Below are 11,270 nucleotides of genomic sequence, written 5' to 3' on the forward strand. Positions count from 1 at the left end.
CTCAACATCACTCATCATCAGGGAAACACAAATCAAAACCACACTGAGATACCACCTCACACCAGTCAGAGTGGCTAAAATGAACAAAGCAAAAGACTACAGTTGTTGGAGAGGGTGTGGAGAGATGGGCACCCTCCTACACTGTTGGTGGCAATGTAAACTGGTGCAGCCGCTCTGGAAAACAGTGTGGAGGTTCCTCCAAAAAATTATTCCTATTTTTAACATCAATGATAGGACAAAAAGAACAAATAAATTTTTCTTAGATCTGGAAGGCAGCCAATATGTCATTTCCTTCCTGATTATTCCTTGAAATAACCAATGAGTACCTGACAAGGGCCATTTGGGGAGATACATTCCTGAGTCTGATTCAAAGAGAAAGGATAGAAAGTCCCTGGTCAAGGGTTACAGATCTACATAGTAATTCACTAACTGAACGCCAGCTTCTCCATTCCATTTCTTTCCTGATCTCAAGAGCCAGGATATAGAACCTTCGATGTTAGAGGAGCTATGAAGAGAAATTTTGAGACCCTTTGAAGTCTATTGAAATAGCAGTTTTGTTTCTTTTTTGTCATACATATCATTGCTTTTTGAACAAATATCTTCCTGGAATTGCAAGTGATTGGAATTATTTTTGTTCATGTTGGCTATTGAAAAAAACTTAGTCTGCATAGTCAGGTGGTGAGTAAAGGAGTATAAATCAATTATAAAGTCTGGGACCTAATTCCTAAGATCTCAGCAGAAATTAGAAGACAGCATCCTTGTTTGTTTATAGAGTGCAGACTCTTCTAGGTGTGGTAATTAAATATAAGAGATCATAATGGGTCAGGAGTTCCAGAGTATGGAACTTACAGCGCATGGAAGAGTTCAGTGCACTTCATAAACTCTGTTCAGTGTGATAGAAACTGACAGGTAGAAGACTATAGTATATAGCGACAGATTTAGCAGGAGTAATGTAATGGAAATAGTAGCCTCCACGGCAGCTGTGGCAACTCCTGATGCTATTTATTGTGTGACTGCTATGTGTATGTGTATATAAATATATAAACACACACAAACATAAATATATGTGTATCCCAAACATTTTTCTCTACGCATATATAGCTGCCACCATAAAGATGAGGAACCTGTCAGAGGTTAACTAGTTTCCCTAGGCCAATAGCCACCCTTTAAACAGCTAAATATCAAAAGTGCCAGGATTTAAAGACACATTTTACTGCCCCAAAGTCACTACTACATCTATATTTAATATTTTACCTAGCATTTTACTTCTTACAATATTTCACAAAGAAATTGCTTTCCTGCATATTATATTTTTCTCATTCTAGCTTTTCCTGAATTATTAATTCCCCCAGACTTTTTCTGGAATCAGTTCAGCCCTTTTCACTGTTTGGCTTTATTCTAGGCATTGTTGGGCTCTGATGGCCAGGGTGATACTCATGCAAGCAGAAAGCTGCCATTTCTCATTAGCCCCTGCTGTTGATGACAAAACTAGCTTCAAGGTTAAGCTGCATATGCAGTGATCGCTAGGGTTTGTCCTTGCTTTTTGCATTTGATGGAACACCTATGAATATAGACCAAAGCTAGGCATTTGCTATTATCTTACCATTCTAAACCAGAAGAGGAGGATCATTTAATGCAACCAATTAATATATTTCAGGTATCTATACCATAAAAATCACATTCATAGTTCATCAGTTGCTTTTAATTAAGAAATAAAGGTTGCTCCCACATCTTTACAAAGAAAATCAGATGTTAATGCATTTGTAACCCTGATACATTGAACTTGTTACAGTGAAGCAACCTGTTTAACTCGGTGTGACAAAACATGATAAGCCTCAGGGAATTAGTACGATTGCCCCATAGGAAGAATATTGACAATGAAAAATAGGAAAGAGCAATATTTCTGAGGGTTCCATTTTATTTTTATTTTTTTAATGTTTTTTAATGTCTCTCTCTGAGAGAGAGAGACAGAGTGTGAGCATGTGAGGGGCAGAGAGAGAGGGAGACACAGAATTTGAAGCAGGCCCCAGGCTCTGAGCTCTTAGCATAAAGTCTGACATAGGGCTCGAACCCACAGATCATGAGATCATGACCTGAATCAAAGTTGGATGCCCAATCAACTGTGCCACTCAGGAACCCCAGGGATTTCCATTTTAAATGCATACAGAGGCCAACTAGCTATAGATTATAAAAGATCAAAGCCAGGTGGTTTAGGGCCACAACAGAGAGTAGTGGAGACTATGGTGAACTGAGAAGCTCATGCCCTCCTCAGTCATAGGAAAATTTCACAATTAAGACATAGGAGGAAGATATCATTGGCATGATTATAAGATAACAGGACAGACGTTAAGCTACTACCTTGTGGGGGCAAGAAACAAAGACTGGGTTCTACTATTGGCCACATTTTGAGAGCCCTCACATAGTCAGAGGGTGAAGTGGAGATCACTTCTCCATTAGTTGTGGATTTCTAGTGGAGTCCAGTTATAATGGGAATCATCTGGAAAAGTGAAGCTGTTCCCATTTGGTTTTTCTAGATTCTAAATATGCTTTTATAATGAGGGAAGATAGTGTTTAGAGCATGCTCAAAATCCACAGCCTTTTTATGTTGGATGGATTTCAAAGAAAGAGCTACTCATAAATACATTGGATGGTAGATGATGTCAAAACACTATAACCATTCAAGCAAACTATCTACACTGAGTGTATCATAAATCTCCAGAAAAGATCCTGAAATAACTAGCAAACTTTCTATGCAACCCAGGGACATATTTCTTTCGTTCTTCCTTTCTTCCTTCTTCTTTTCTTTCTTCCTTCCCCTCTTCCTTCTTTTCTTTCTTTCTGTTTGCTTGCATATAAGGTTTATTGCAGAGTTCCATAGATGGGATGAGGCAAATAGACCTTTAAAATTTACCATCCCTTGGGGAACCTGGGAGGCTCAGTAGGTTAAACATCTGACTCTTGATTTTGCCTCAGGTCATGATCTCATGGTTGGTGAGATGGAGCCCTGCATAGGGCTCTGCACTGACAGTACAGTATTCTCTGGGAATCTCTCTCTACCCCTCCCCGCTTTCTCTCTCAAAATAAAGAAACATTAAAATAAATAAAATTAATTAAATTAAATTTACCATCCTTTTACCTGTTGTTTCTAAATCTCTGCTGACAAGAATGGTGTACATTTTAATAAGAAATATCATTCGTTCAAAAGTATTTATAGTGAAAATTCAGTAAAATCAAATACAAACAAAAAACAAAATCAGTGGACAAAAACTAAAAGCCAAAAGTTAAAAGTTAAAAAAAATACAATAGTACCCAAAATAGGAAGAATTAAGTTTTTAAAAAAATGTTTAATGTTTATTAATGTTTGAGAGAGAAAGAGAGACAGAGTGCAAGCAGGGAAGAGGGGCAGATAAAGAGGGAAATATAGAATCTGCAGCAGACTTCAGGCTCTGAGGTGTCAGCACAGAGTCCAACACAGAGCTTGAACCCACCAACCCTGAGATCACCACCTGAGCTGAAGTCAAATGCTCAACTGACTGAGCCACCCAGCTGTCCCAGGAAGATTAAGTTTTAACCCAAAATAGTTAACAAGAATCTCTAAAGGAAATAAAAAATTAATGTTACAGTAGAAATAGATGAAAAAAATAAAGTTTACTAAAATATTAAGAATTAAAACTAAACACATTAAAACTAGATGTTTTTTAAATAATTTTTAAATGAATGAAGAATAAGGAAAAGTATAATAGTTTATAAACTTTGGACAAGTGCTAGGAAAAAATATTGGAAACTGAAAATCATGTGACCTTATAAACTAATGAGAAATATTTTTTAAAGTACTAAAAAATTAATAATATGAACTAACATTTTTGTTTGTTCATTTAGTGTCAGGTATTGTATTTTATAGCTCCTGGCTCACAAAATCCTAATGATATTAGAGCCTCTTACCTATATATTTTCTATTTACCAGTAGACTCCTAGACTGTTACCTGAGGTCAAAAGTGAATACTTTTAGGTAGAGTCTGATCTCTTTTCTTCTAGAACATGGGCTATTTCCACACGAGCATAATACAGATAATAAAGAAAGATGGGGGGGGGGGCTTGGCTATAAAGGAAATACTGATAATTCATATTAACCATACTATATATAGATTAGGATGGCATTGGTGATTAGCTATTTAAATGTGCTTAAGTTTATTAAAAAGTTTCATGTCAATCAACTTTCTTTAACTTGTAGTGTTTTAAATTTCAGTGTGAGAACAAAGACATTATCATTGCAGACACGGTCTTAAAACCCTCCTTTCTTCGTGAGTCTTTTTTTTTTTAATGTTTTTTAATGTTTTTAATTTATTTTTTGAGACACAGGGAGAGACAGCATGAGCAGGGGAGAGTCAGAGAGAGAAGAAGACACAGAATCCGAAGCAGGCTCCAGGCTCTGAGCTAGCTGTCAGCACAGAGCCCGACATGGGGCTCAAACCCACGAACCGTGAGATCATGACCTGAGCTGAAGCTGGACGCTCAACTGACTGAGCCACCCTGGTGCCCCTCTTCATGAGAGTCTTAATTGGCCCTCCGGATTCTTAGTCCATTCCTACTTAGCACACCTCATTTCAATTGCAAACTCTTAACATTTTTAACAGTTTTGCTTTATTCATATTTCTTACTCACCTGACAATGAACTTAAAACTTATTCTACCCTGTTAGCTGACTCCAAGTTTCACATTTTCTTCACATGTGTGTATATACACTATACATATACATATATGTACACATATACATACACATAAACTCTCAGAGGGTCCCAATTCAGATTTACACAAATGCATAAGGTACTCATTGAATCCACTTGCTCCCATATTTCTAAAACTGTTTCAAATTAGTTGGCGAGGAGAAACAACTCTTCCTATTCTGAGGAAGAAAAACATAGCAGCAGAGAGCACTACTATAGCTTTACAATAAGAAATATTTAGGAAATCTTTATTAGCTAAGTTTTAGAGAGATTTGTTTTGTTTAATGTTTATTTGTTTTTGAGGGAGAGAGAGACAGAGAATGACTAGGGGAGGGGCAGAGACAGGAGACTCAGAATCTGAAGCAGGCTCTGAGGTGTCAGCACAGAACCTGATGCAGGGTTGGAACCCACAAACCACAAGATCATGACCTGAGCTGAAGTCAGACACTTAACAGACTGAGCCACCATGATGCCCCTAAGAGAGCTGTTATATTAGAGCAATGGCAATATATTAGCAATATGACATGGCACCAAAACTATTGTGTAGATTGTTGTGTGTTTTTTTAAGTTTTTGACATACATTTATTATATCAGTGTTCAAACCTGAAGGTGACAATTCCCCATTACGTTGCTGGCCTCTTTGATATTAGGATTATTCAATTATGTTTTATTTTCTCTTGTTATTTCAGTTTTATAACAGAAGGAGGCAAGGTATTGGGACAAGACTACCCCTTTTCACATTCAATAGAAACTTTTTTCTATTTATTCCCCTAGCCTCTTTGCTGCACATAAATATCTTTTCTTTCCTTCTGAATCACAAATCTCTTTGCACTTCTGTTCATTAATTCATTATCCACTGAATAACACCACGGGGAGCAATGTGTTACTCCCCATGGTGCTTTTCAATAAATAATGAAAGTAACCAGATAACTGGGCCTCACCAACACCCCAGAGGAGTGAGGAACTGAGAATTTGTGGAAGCCATGGGATTATTTTTTGAAAAGATTTTTTTTTTTCATTTGTGCAGTACTGCAGCCTCGGGTTTCCTTATTTCCCCTCCTGGGCTCTATAAGCTTTTAGCTCCAAAGTTTTATTGAGAAGCACAACTGGGGACTTCTCAGGGATCCACACTGATCTTTTCAACTGACTGGCTTGTGAAATTGGTGACTGAGGAATGACAAGAAGGCTGTCAGCAGCCATGGTGTCAGCTGAAAACAAAGTGAAAAGACACGCTTGAATCAAAAGAGTCATGTTCATGACTAATACAGCCTTAGACTGCTTTTGTGATGTCTCACTCATAGAACTAAATCAAGAAGTAGGTGTTTATGTTGACTGGGCTCCATTTGCAATTTTTTCAGCAAATATGTATGTATGATTTGTTGGTGAGTGTTTCTGCACTGGTTCACACTCCCTAATCACATCATTCTGTGATAATAAAATGAAATTGTAATTTGTACAGGCTTGATCAGAATATACGCTGTATTAAACTCAGTATATAAAAGACATATTTACTGCATCTTATATCTCTAAAATTTTACCAGAAATTAAATCTGAATGAATTAAATCACTTGATGGGAAATCAACGAGAAAGATTCTGTATTTGCAAATTCCCATCACCTTTTCATGTTTTATCAAGTTTTATTCATCAAGAGATAAAAGGAAAAACACAGTAGACAATTTTAAGAATAAAGCTAAACAAGTTGCTAATATGTACCTTTGTTTTGAAATAGGACTGCACTCAAAACTTATTGAGGGAAAAGATAGCTGCCCACCTTTGTTCTAAAAGAAAAGAAGCAAATTAAGGCACACCCATAACTTCCTTTTGTTGCTTATCTTAGCATCTGGCAGACCTTAAGATAAAATCATGATTTGTTTCCTGAAAGTAACAAGTAATCTGCTGAATTAAATGAAAGATCAACTTTTCTTGCCTTGGTTTTTGGTTGAATTAAAATAGCCACCAATACTTAATATTTAGGTTCCCATATAAAATCATGTTATGTAAGTCCAGGTAGATCCTTCTGGGAGCCTTGTCACTACTACCACCATCACCTTCTACTCCCCACCACTGTAACTTGCACCTTTAATTTTCTTTGAAAGAGATCTCATCAAGGATGGAAGTGACAAATCAGTATAACCTCCGGAGTTTAGAGTACCTTCCGGATATACAACATTGTGAAATCTTGCCCTAGTTTCTGACTAAAATCCAGATACTCAAGCTGGGAAAGATTTGATACATCCTAGTATTCAGTGGTTGTTTTCCTAAATTGATGTAGATGAGAAAATATGGCAGAAAGGAAGAGAAAGGAGATGTTATGCCCAAGATTTCAATATCGTTCCCCAAAACCAGAAACCGCCGGGGAGACCAAGTCACGCATGCAAAAGCAAAGGGCTTTATTAATGGCGAGACCCAATCACAACATTCAGAGTGTTAACCAATTACAGAGTGGACCCAGGACCCAGGAGCCTCACAAAGGGTGTAACTAGCCTTAAGCAGTAAGTTTCTATCTCTAGGCCTGCCCTTAGACATGTTAAGGGTGTTAGCTGGCCTTTCCTGATTGGGTGTTACAAGGGTGGTCCCTCCTGCCTTCGGCAATGTGTGCCCTTTTATTGTCTAATGATTCTGAGAAACCAACACCTAGGCCTCCAAGGTCAGAGGGAAACTTGAAGCCTGTCATGGAGTCAGTGTGATTCAGACCTGCGTCCTTACAGAGTGACTATTCTGTGTAACTCAGTTTTAAGGTCATCGAAGATTATGCAATGCCAAAGCATGGGCTTTTAAGTTCAACTTTAGTTGAAATTTAGTTTTGCTGTGTCCCTTGGGTAAATGACTTAAATTCCAAGTTTAAATTCCCACAACCTAAATGAATCTAACCCCATCATCTTGCATGATTACTGTTAGTGTTAGAAATACTTCGTATCAAGTACCTACCAGAGACCATGGCATCTAGTAAATGTTCAATAAATTGTAACTAAATTATTGTAATTCTTCATATCCCTTTAGAATGTTATTAATTCACCTAATTTCAGCTAGCAATCTGAAACATATGGAAGCTTTTCTTTTTAAATATGAGCTTGAAAATTCGTATATGTAATTTTAGAAATTACTGAAACAGTAATTTCTTTATTCTTAAAACATCTGCCTCCATTACTAATAATTTGCCAAATACTAACTCACAAGAACCGAAGTAAGATACCCCAGCCTTTGCTTCAAACATTTATTACATTTGTCCTTTTCAACATTTAGCCATGAAAGTGATTTATGTGAGTTGAAAGTTAAAAGCGATAGCTTAATTTCTCAAAATTAAACAATCACTCAAATCTATGCAAATTGAAATGTCCAATTGTGATGGGAGATGTAAAATGCTAACTGCAAGCAATATTAAAAAGGCTATTATTTTAATAAATTAAAGACTGAAGCTATCAGCGTTGTTAACAAAAGACATCTAAGAACAGATTCTTGCACACTTCATTTATCTAATGCTAGAGAAGGTGTGGCAGTGAACAGCCCCCCTTCAGGTCTCTCCACATTGCATCAAATGGCAGTCACCAATATATTAAAAGAGATCCTATAAAAAATAACAAATGTTGCAATCATCTGTACATTCTTTTTTTTAAATATGATTTTAAATATACTACCTCTGGTTCTCATCTGTCCGTGTGTGTAACATATTTTACACCATAGCATCAAAGCCACATTGTACAAGAGACAGTTCTATCCATTTCAGTAGCTTACACTGACACTCCTTTTACAAAAAAACAGCCATTTTGATAGCGAATGCAAACAAAACAAAACAAAACAAAAAAACCCCAAACACATATTGAATACGAACATATGAGCAGCTCAAAGCATCCTCTTTGTCATATTTGTCAGGAACTGAGAGCTGCAATCGGAGCTCTTGGAGCTCAGGGCAGATGGAAATACGCACTTTCTCAGTAAGAGAAGCCATTAATATTCAAACCTGTAATGGGTATTAGGAAACAATTCAATCTAAAATTTGGGCCATTTGTACCAGAATTAGTTTTGCTTTAGCCTTGTCATCAAGAAATTGTTGAATATTTTTCTTCACAGAATCCTGAAGAAATTCATGGGGAGAGAATCCTTGAAAAATAAGTTTGAATTATATATATATATTTCCTTTTTCAGTGAAATTTGTGACAATTAATGTGCAGGCTTTTTGGAAATGTCAATAGCCTGAGAGATAGACACTGTGGAATGTTAGCAGAGACTTTCTATTTGAGCGGAGCTGTCACATTCTGCTTTTATAGGTGCTTTTCTTACAACCAGAATGTTCTAGTTTCTTGACTAACTTGAATACAATTTTACATAGTTTGGTCTTATGCAGAAGTCAACCATGCTGGAAAATGAGATCCATGACAATGCACAAAAACACATACAAATCTGTAGTGATTTAGGGCAATTTTTTTGGTGTGGTTTTCCTTAATTCCTATCATCTACCTCAGTGAATGCATAGTCAAGTAGAATCTGGGAATTTTCCATTCTACAGTAAGTAAAGCTTATAATGCTTAAGACCAAAGGTTTCAAAGCTTTTCAGTGTGCATGTGTAAAAAAAACACTGCAGTTCATATGATACCACCAAAGTGATGATAAAAGTAAACATTAGAATTCTTAATTTGTTTTGAAAAGTAAGCTTTTTAAATTGTCATAGTAACTGCACCAAAAATTAAAATAAAACTTGAGTAGGTGAAGGGCTATACAAAAAAAGATTCTAAATAGATACAGGTCTTAATTTTCACAACTATCATTCTGAATTTAAACATATTTGGAAGAATAATTGCCTAAAAGACACAGGCATAGGAAAGTTTTTCCAACCTACTGACAAAATATGGTAATAGTCCCATTCATTCTCATAAAGAAAAAAATCATGCTTTGTCACAAGAAGTCGTGTTGAAGGGGCCAAAGTTACAACTTAGTATATTGCACAATTGACGTATATTTTTTAAATATGTTTTTGTATTCATTTTTAAATAATTAAGATCTAGTAATGAATTTCTGCTCATATTTAAGGTAACTGAAACTGCATAACCTTATATAACTATGACATAAAATGCTATTATTGAGGAAACAACTTGGTGCGAGGGAAAGGGAAGGAAAGAAGAAAAAAGAAAAAAATGAACATTATCTCCTAAGTAATATATGAATTAGAAAGAAAAACAGGTTCAATGAAAGAAAACATTAGATTTAGGCTTTACAATATTATTAAAGGGGAATAAAAAGAGACCATGAATTCTGAAAAGCTGCTCAACAAATCTTACCTTTATCCCTCTACTGGATGTTAAAAAAATACATAGGTACAAGAAAATAAATCTTATTTTATAACATTCTTAAAAAGAGAAACTTGATGTTTTAAAATATGTGCATCCTACCTTCTTGCTCTAACCTGTTTGTCAATAATTAATATTAAAATCATGTATTTCTTTCCTATTTCCCCATAATTATCTATCGTTCCCATGAAATAAAACTAAAGATGCACACAAACCAGCTGTGCTCTCTTTGTTAATAGCCCATCGATTATACAACTTGGAATTGATCCTGACAGGTTATTTATTGTTGGCTTTATTCCAAGGATGGAAAACAGTATAACAGTGTGAAAAAATAATATATGGAGAAAAGAATAATAAAGCAAAGAAAAAAATAGAAGAATAATTACAACTGTGCAATCCTTTTAAATGTGCATGGAACGTGCTTTCCTAAAGTAAGTACAACACATGTTGCAAGTAGTTTGTTGGAATTTATATATTGAATTTCTTCTAAAAATTTAAAGTTTGGTTATAAGATAAATTATATTTATATTCTAATTATTTGGTTTCAATCGACTATGAATATCTATATTTCGGTAAATAGAATTATTTCTCACAGATTTTAATAAACCATTTTACTTGTTTCTAATTGAAATTTTGGTTTAAAAAATTTTTAAATATTTTATTTGGGAAGCAAGAGAGGCAGAGAGAGAGTGGGCAACAGAGGATCCAAGGTGGGTTCTGTGCTGACAGCAGAGAGATCAATGCCCAGCTCTCGAACTCACAAACCATGAGATCATGACCTAAGCCAAAGTCAAGCACTTAACTGACTGAGCCACCCAGGTGTCCCATCTAATTGCAATTTTAAAATAAATACCTTGCCTATTTATTCTCACCGCTCACAGTGAATGATGAATAGTGCAAATTATTTTTGTTAATTTTGACTTTGCTTCTATAATCCATATTTTGCTTCTAATGGTTTAGTCAGCTCATCGTTTTCTAGAGTTTCCTGTAGCCTGGTTTCTCAAACCCTCTATAAACTTGGATTGCTGTCTCTCCTAGCTGTTAATGTGAAGAAAGACTGATATAATAGGATATCAAGAAGTGTGTCAGATTAGGCACATTCTTTTATTCTTCCCTAGATGTACTTTTAAATGAATATAATCATTTGAACTCTTCTGTTTGTTTTTTTCCTCAAGAATTAAGTTTCTGAAATTCAACTATACTTTAATGTACATTGCTTATTATTTTTTGTGCTGACTTTGCATTGAATGAATATATTTATTCA

Source organism: Suricata suricatta, chromosome 9, assembly GCF_006229205.1.
Source record: "Suricata suricatta isolate VVHF042 chromosome 9, meerkat_22Aug2017_6uvM2_HiC, whole genome shotgun sequence".
In the NCBI taxonomy this organism is placed as follows: domain Eukaryota; kingdom Metazoa; phylum Chordata; class Mammalia; order Carnivora; family Herpestidae; genus Suricata; species Suricata suricatta.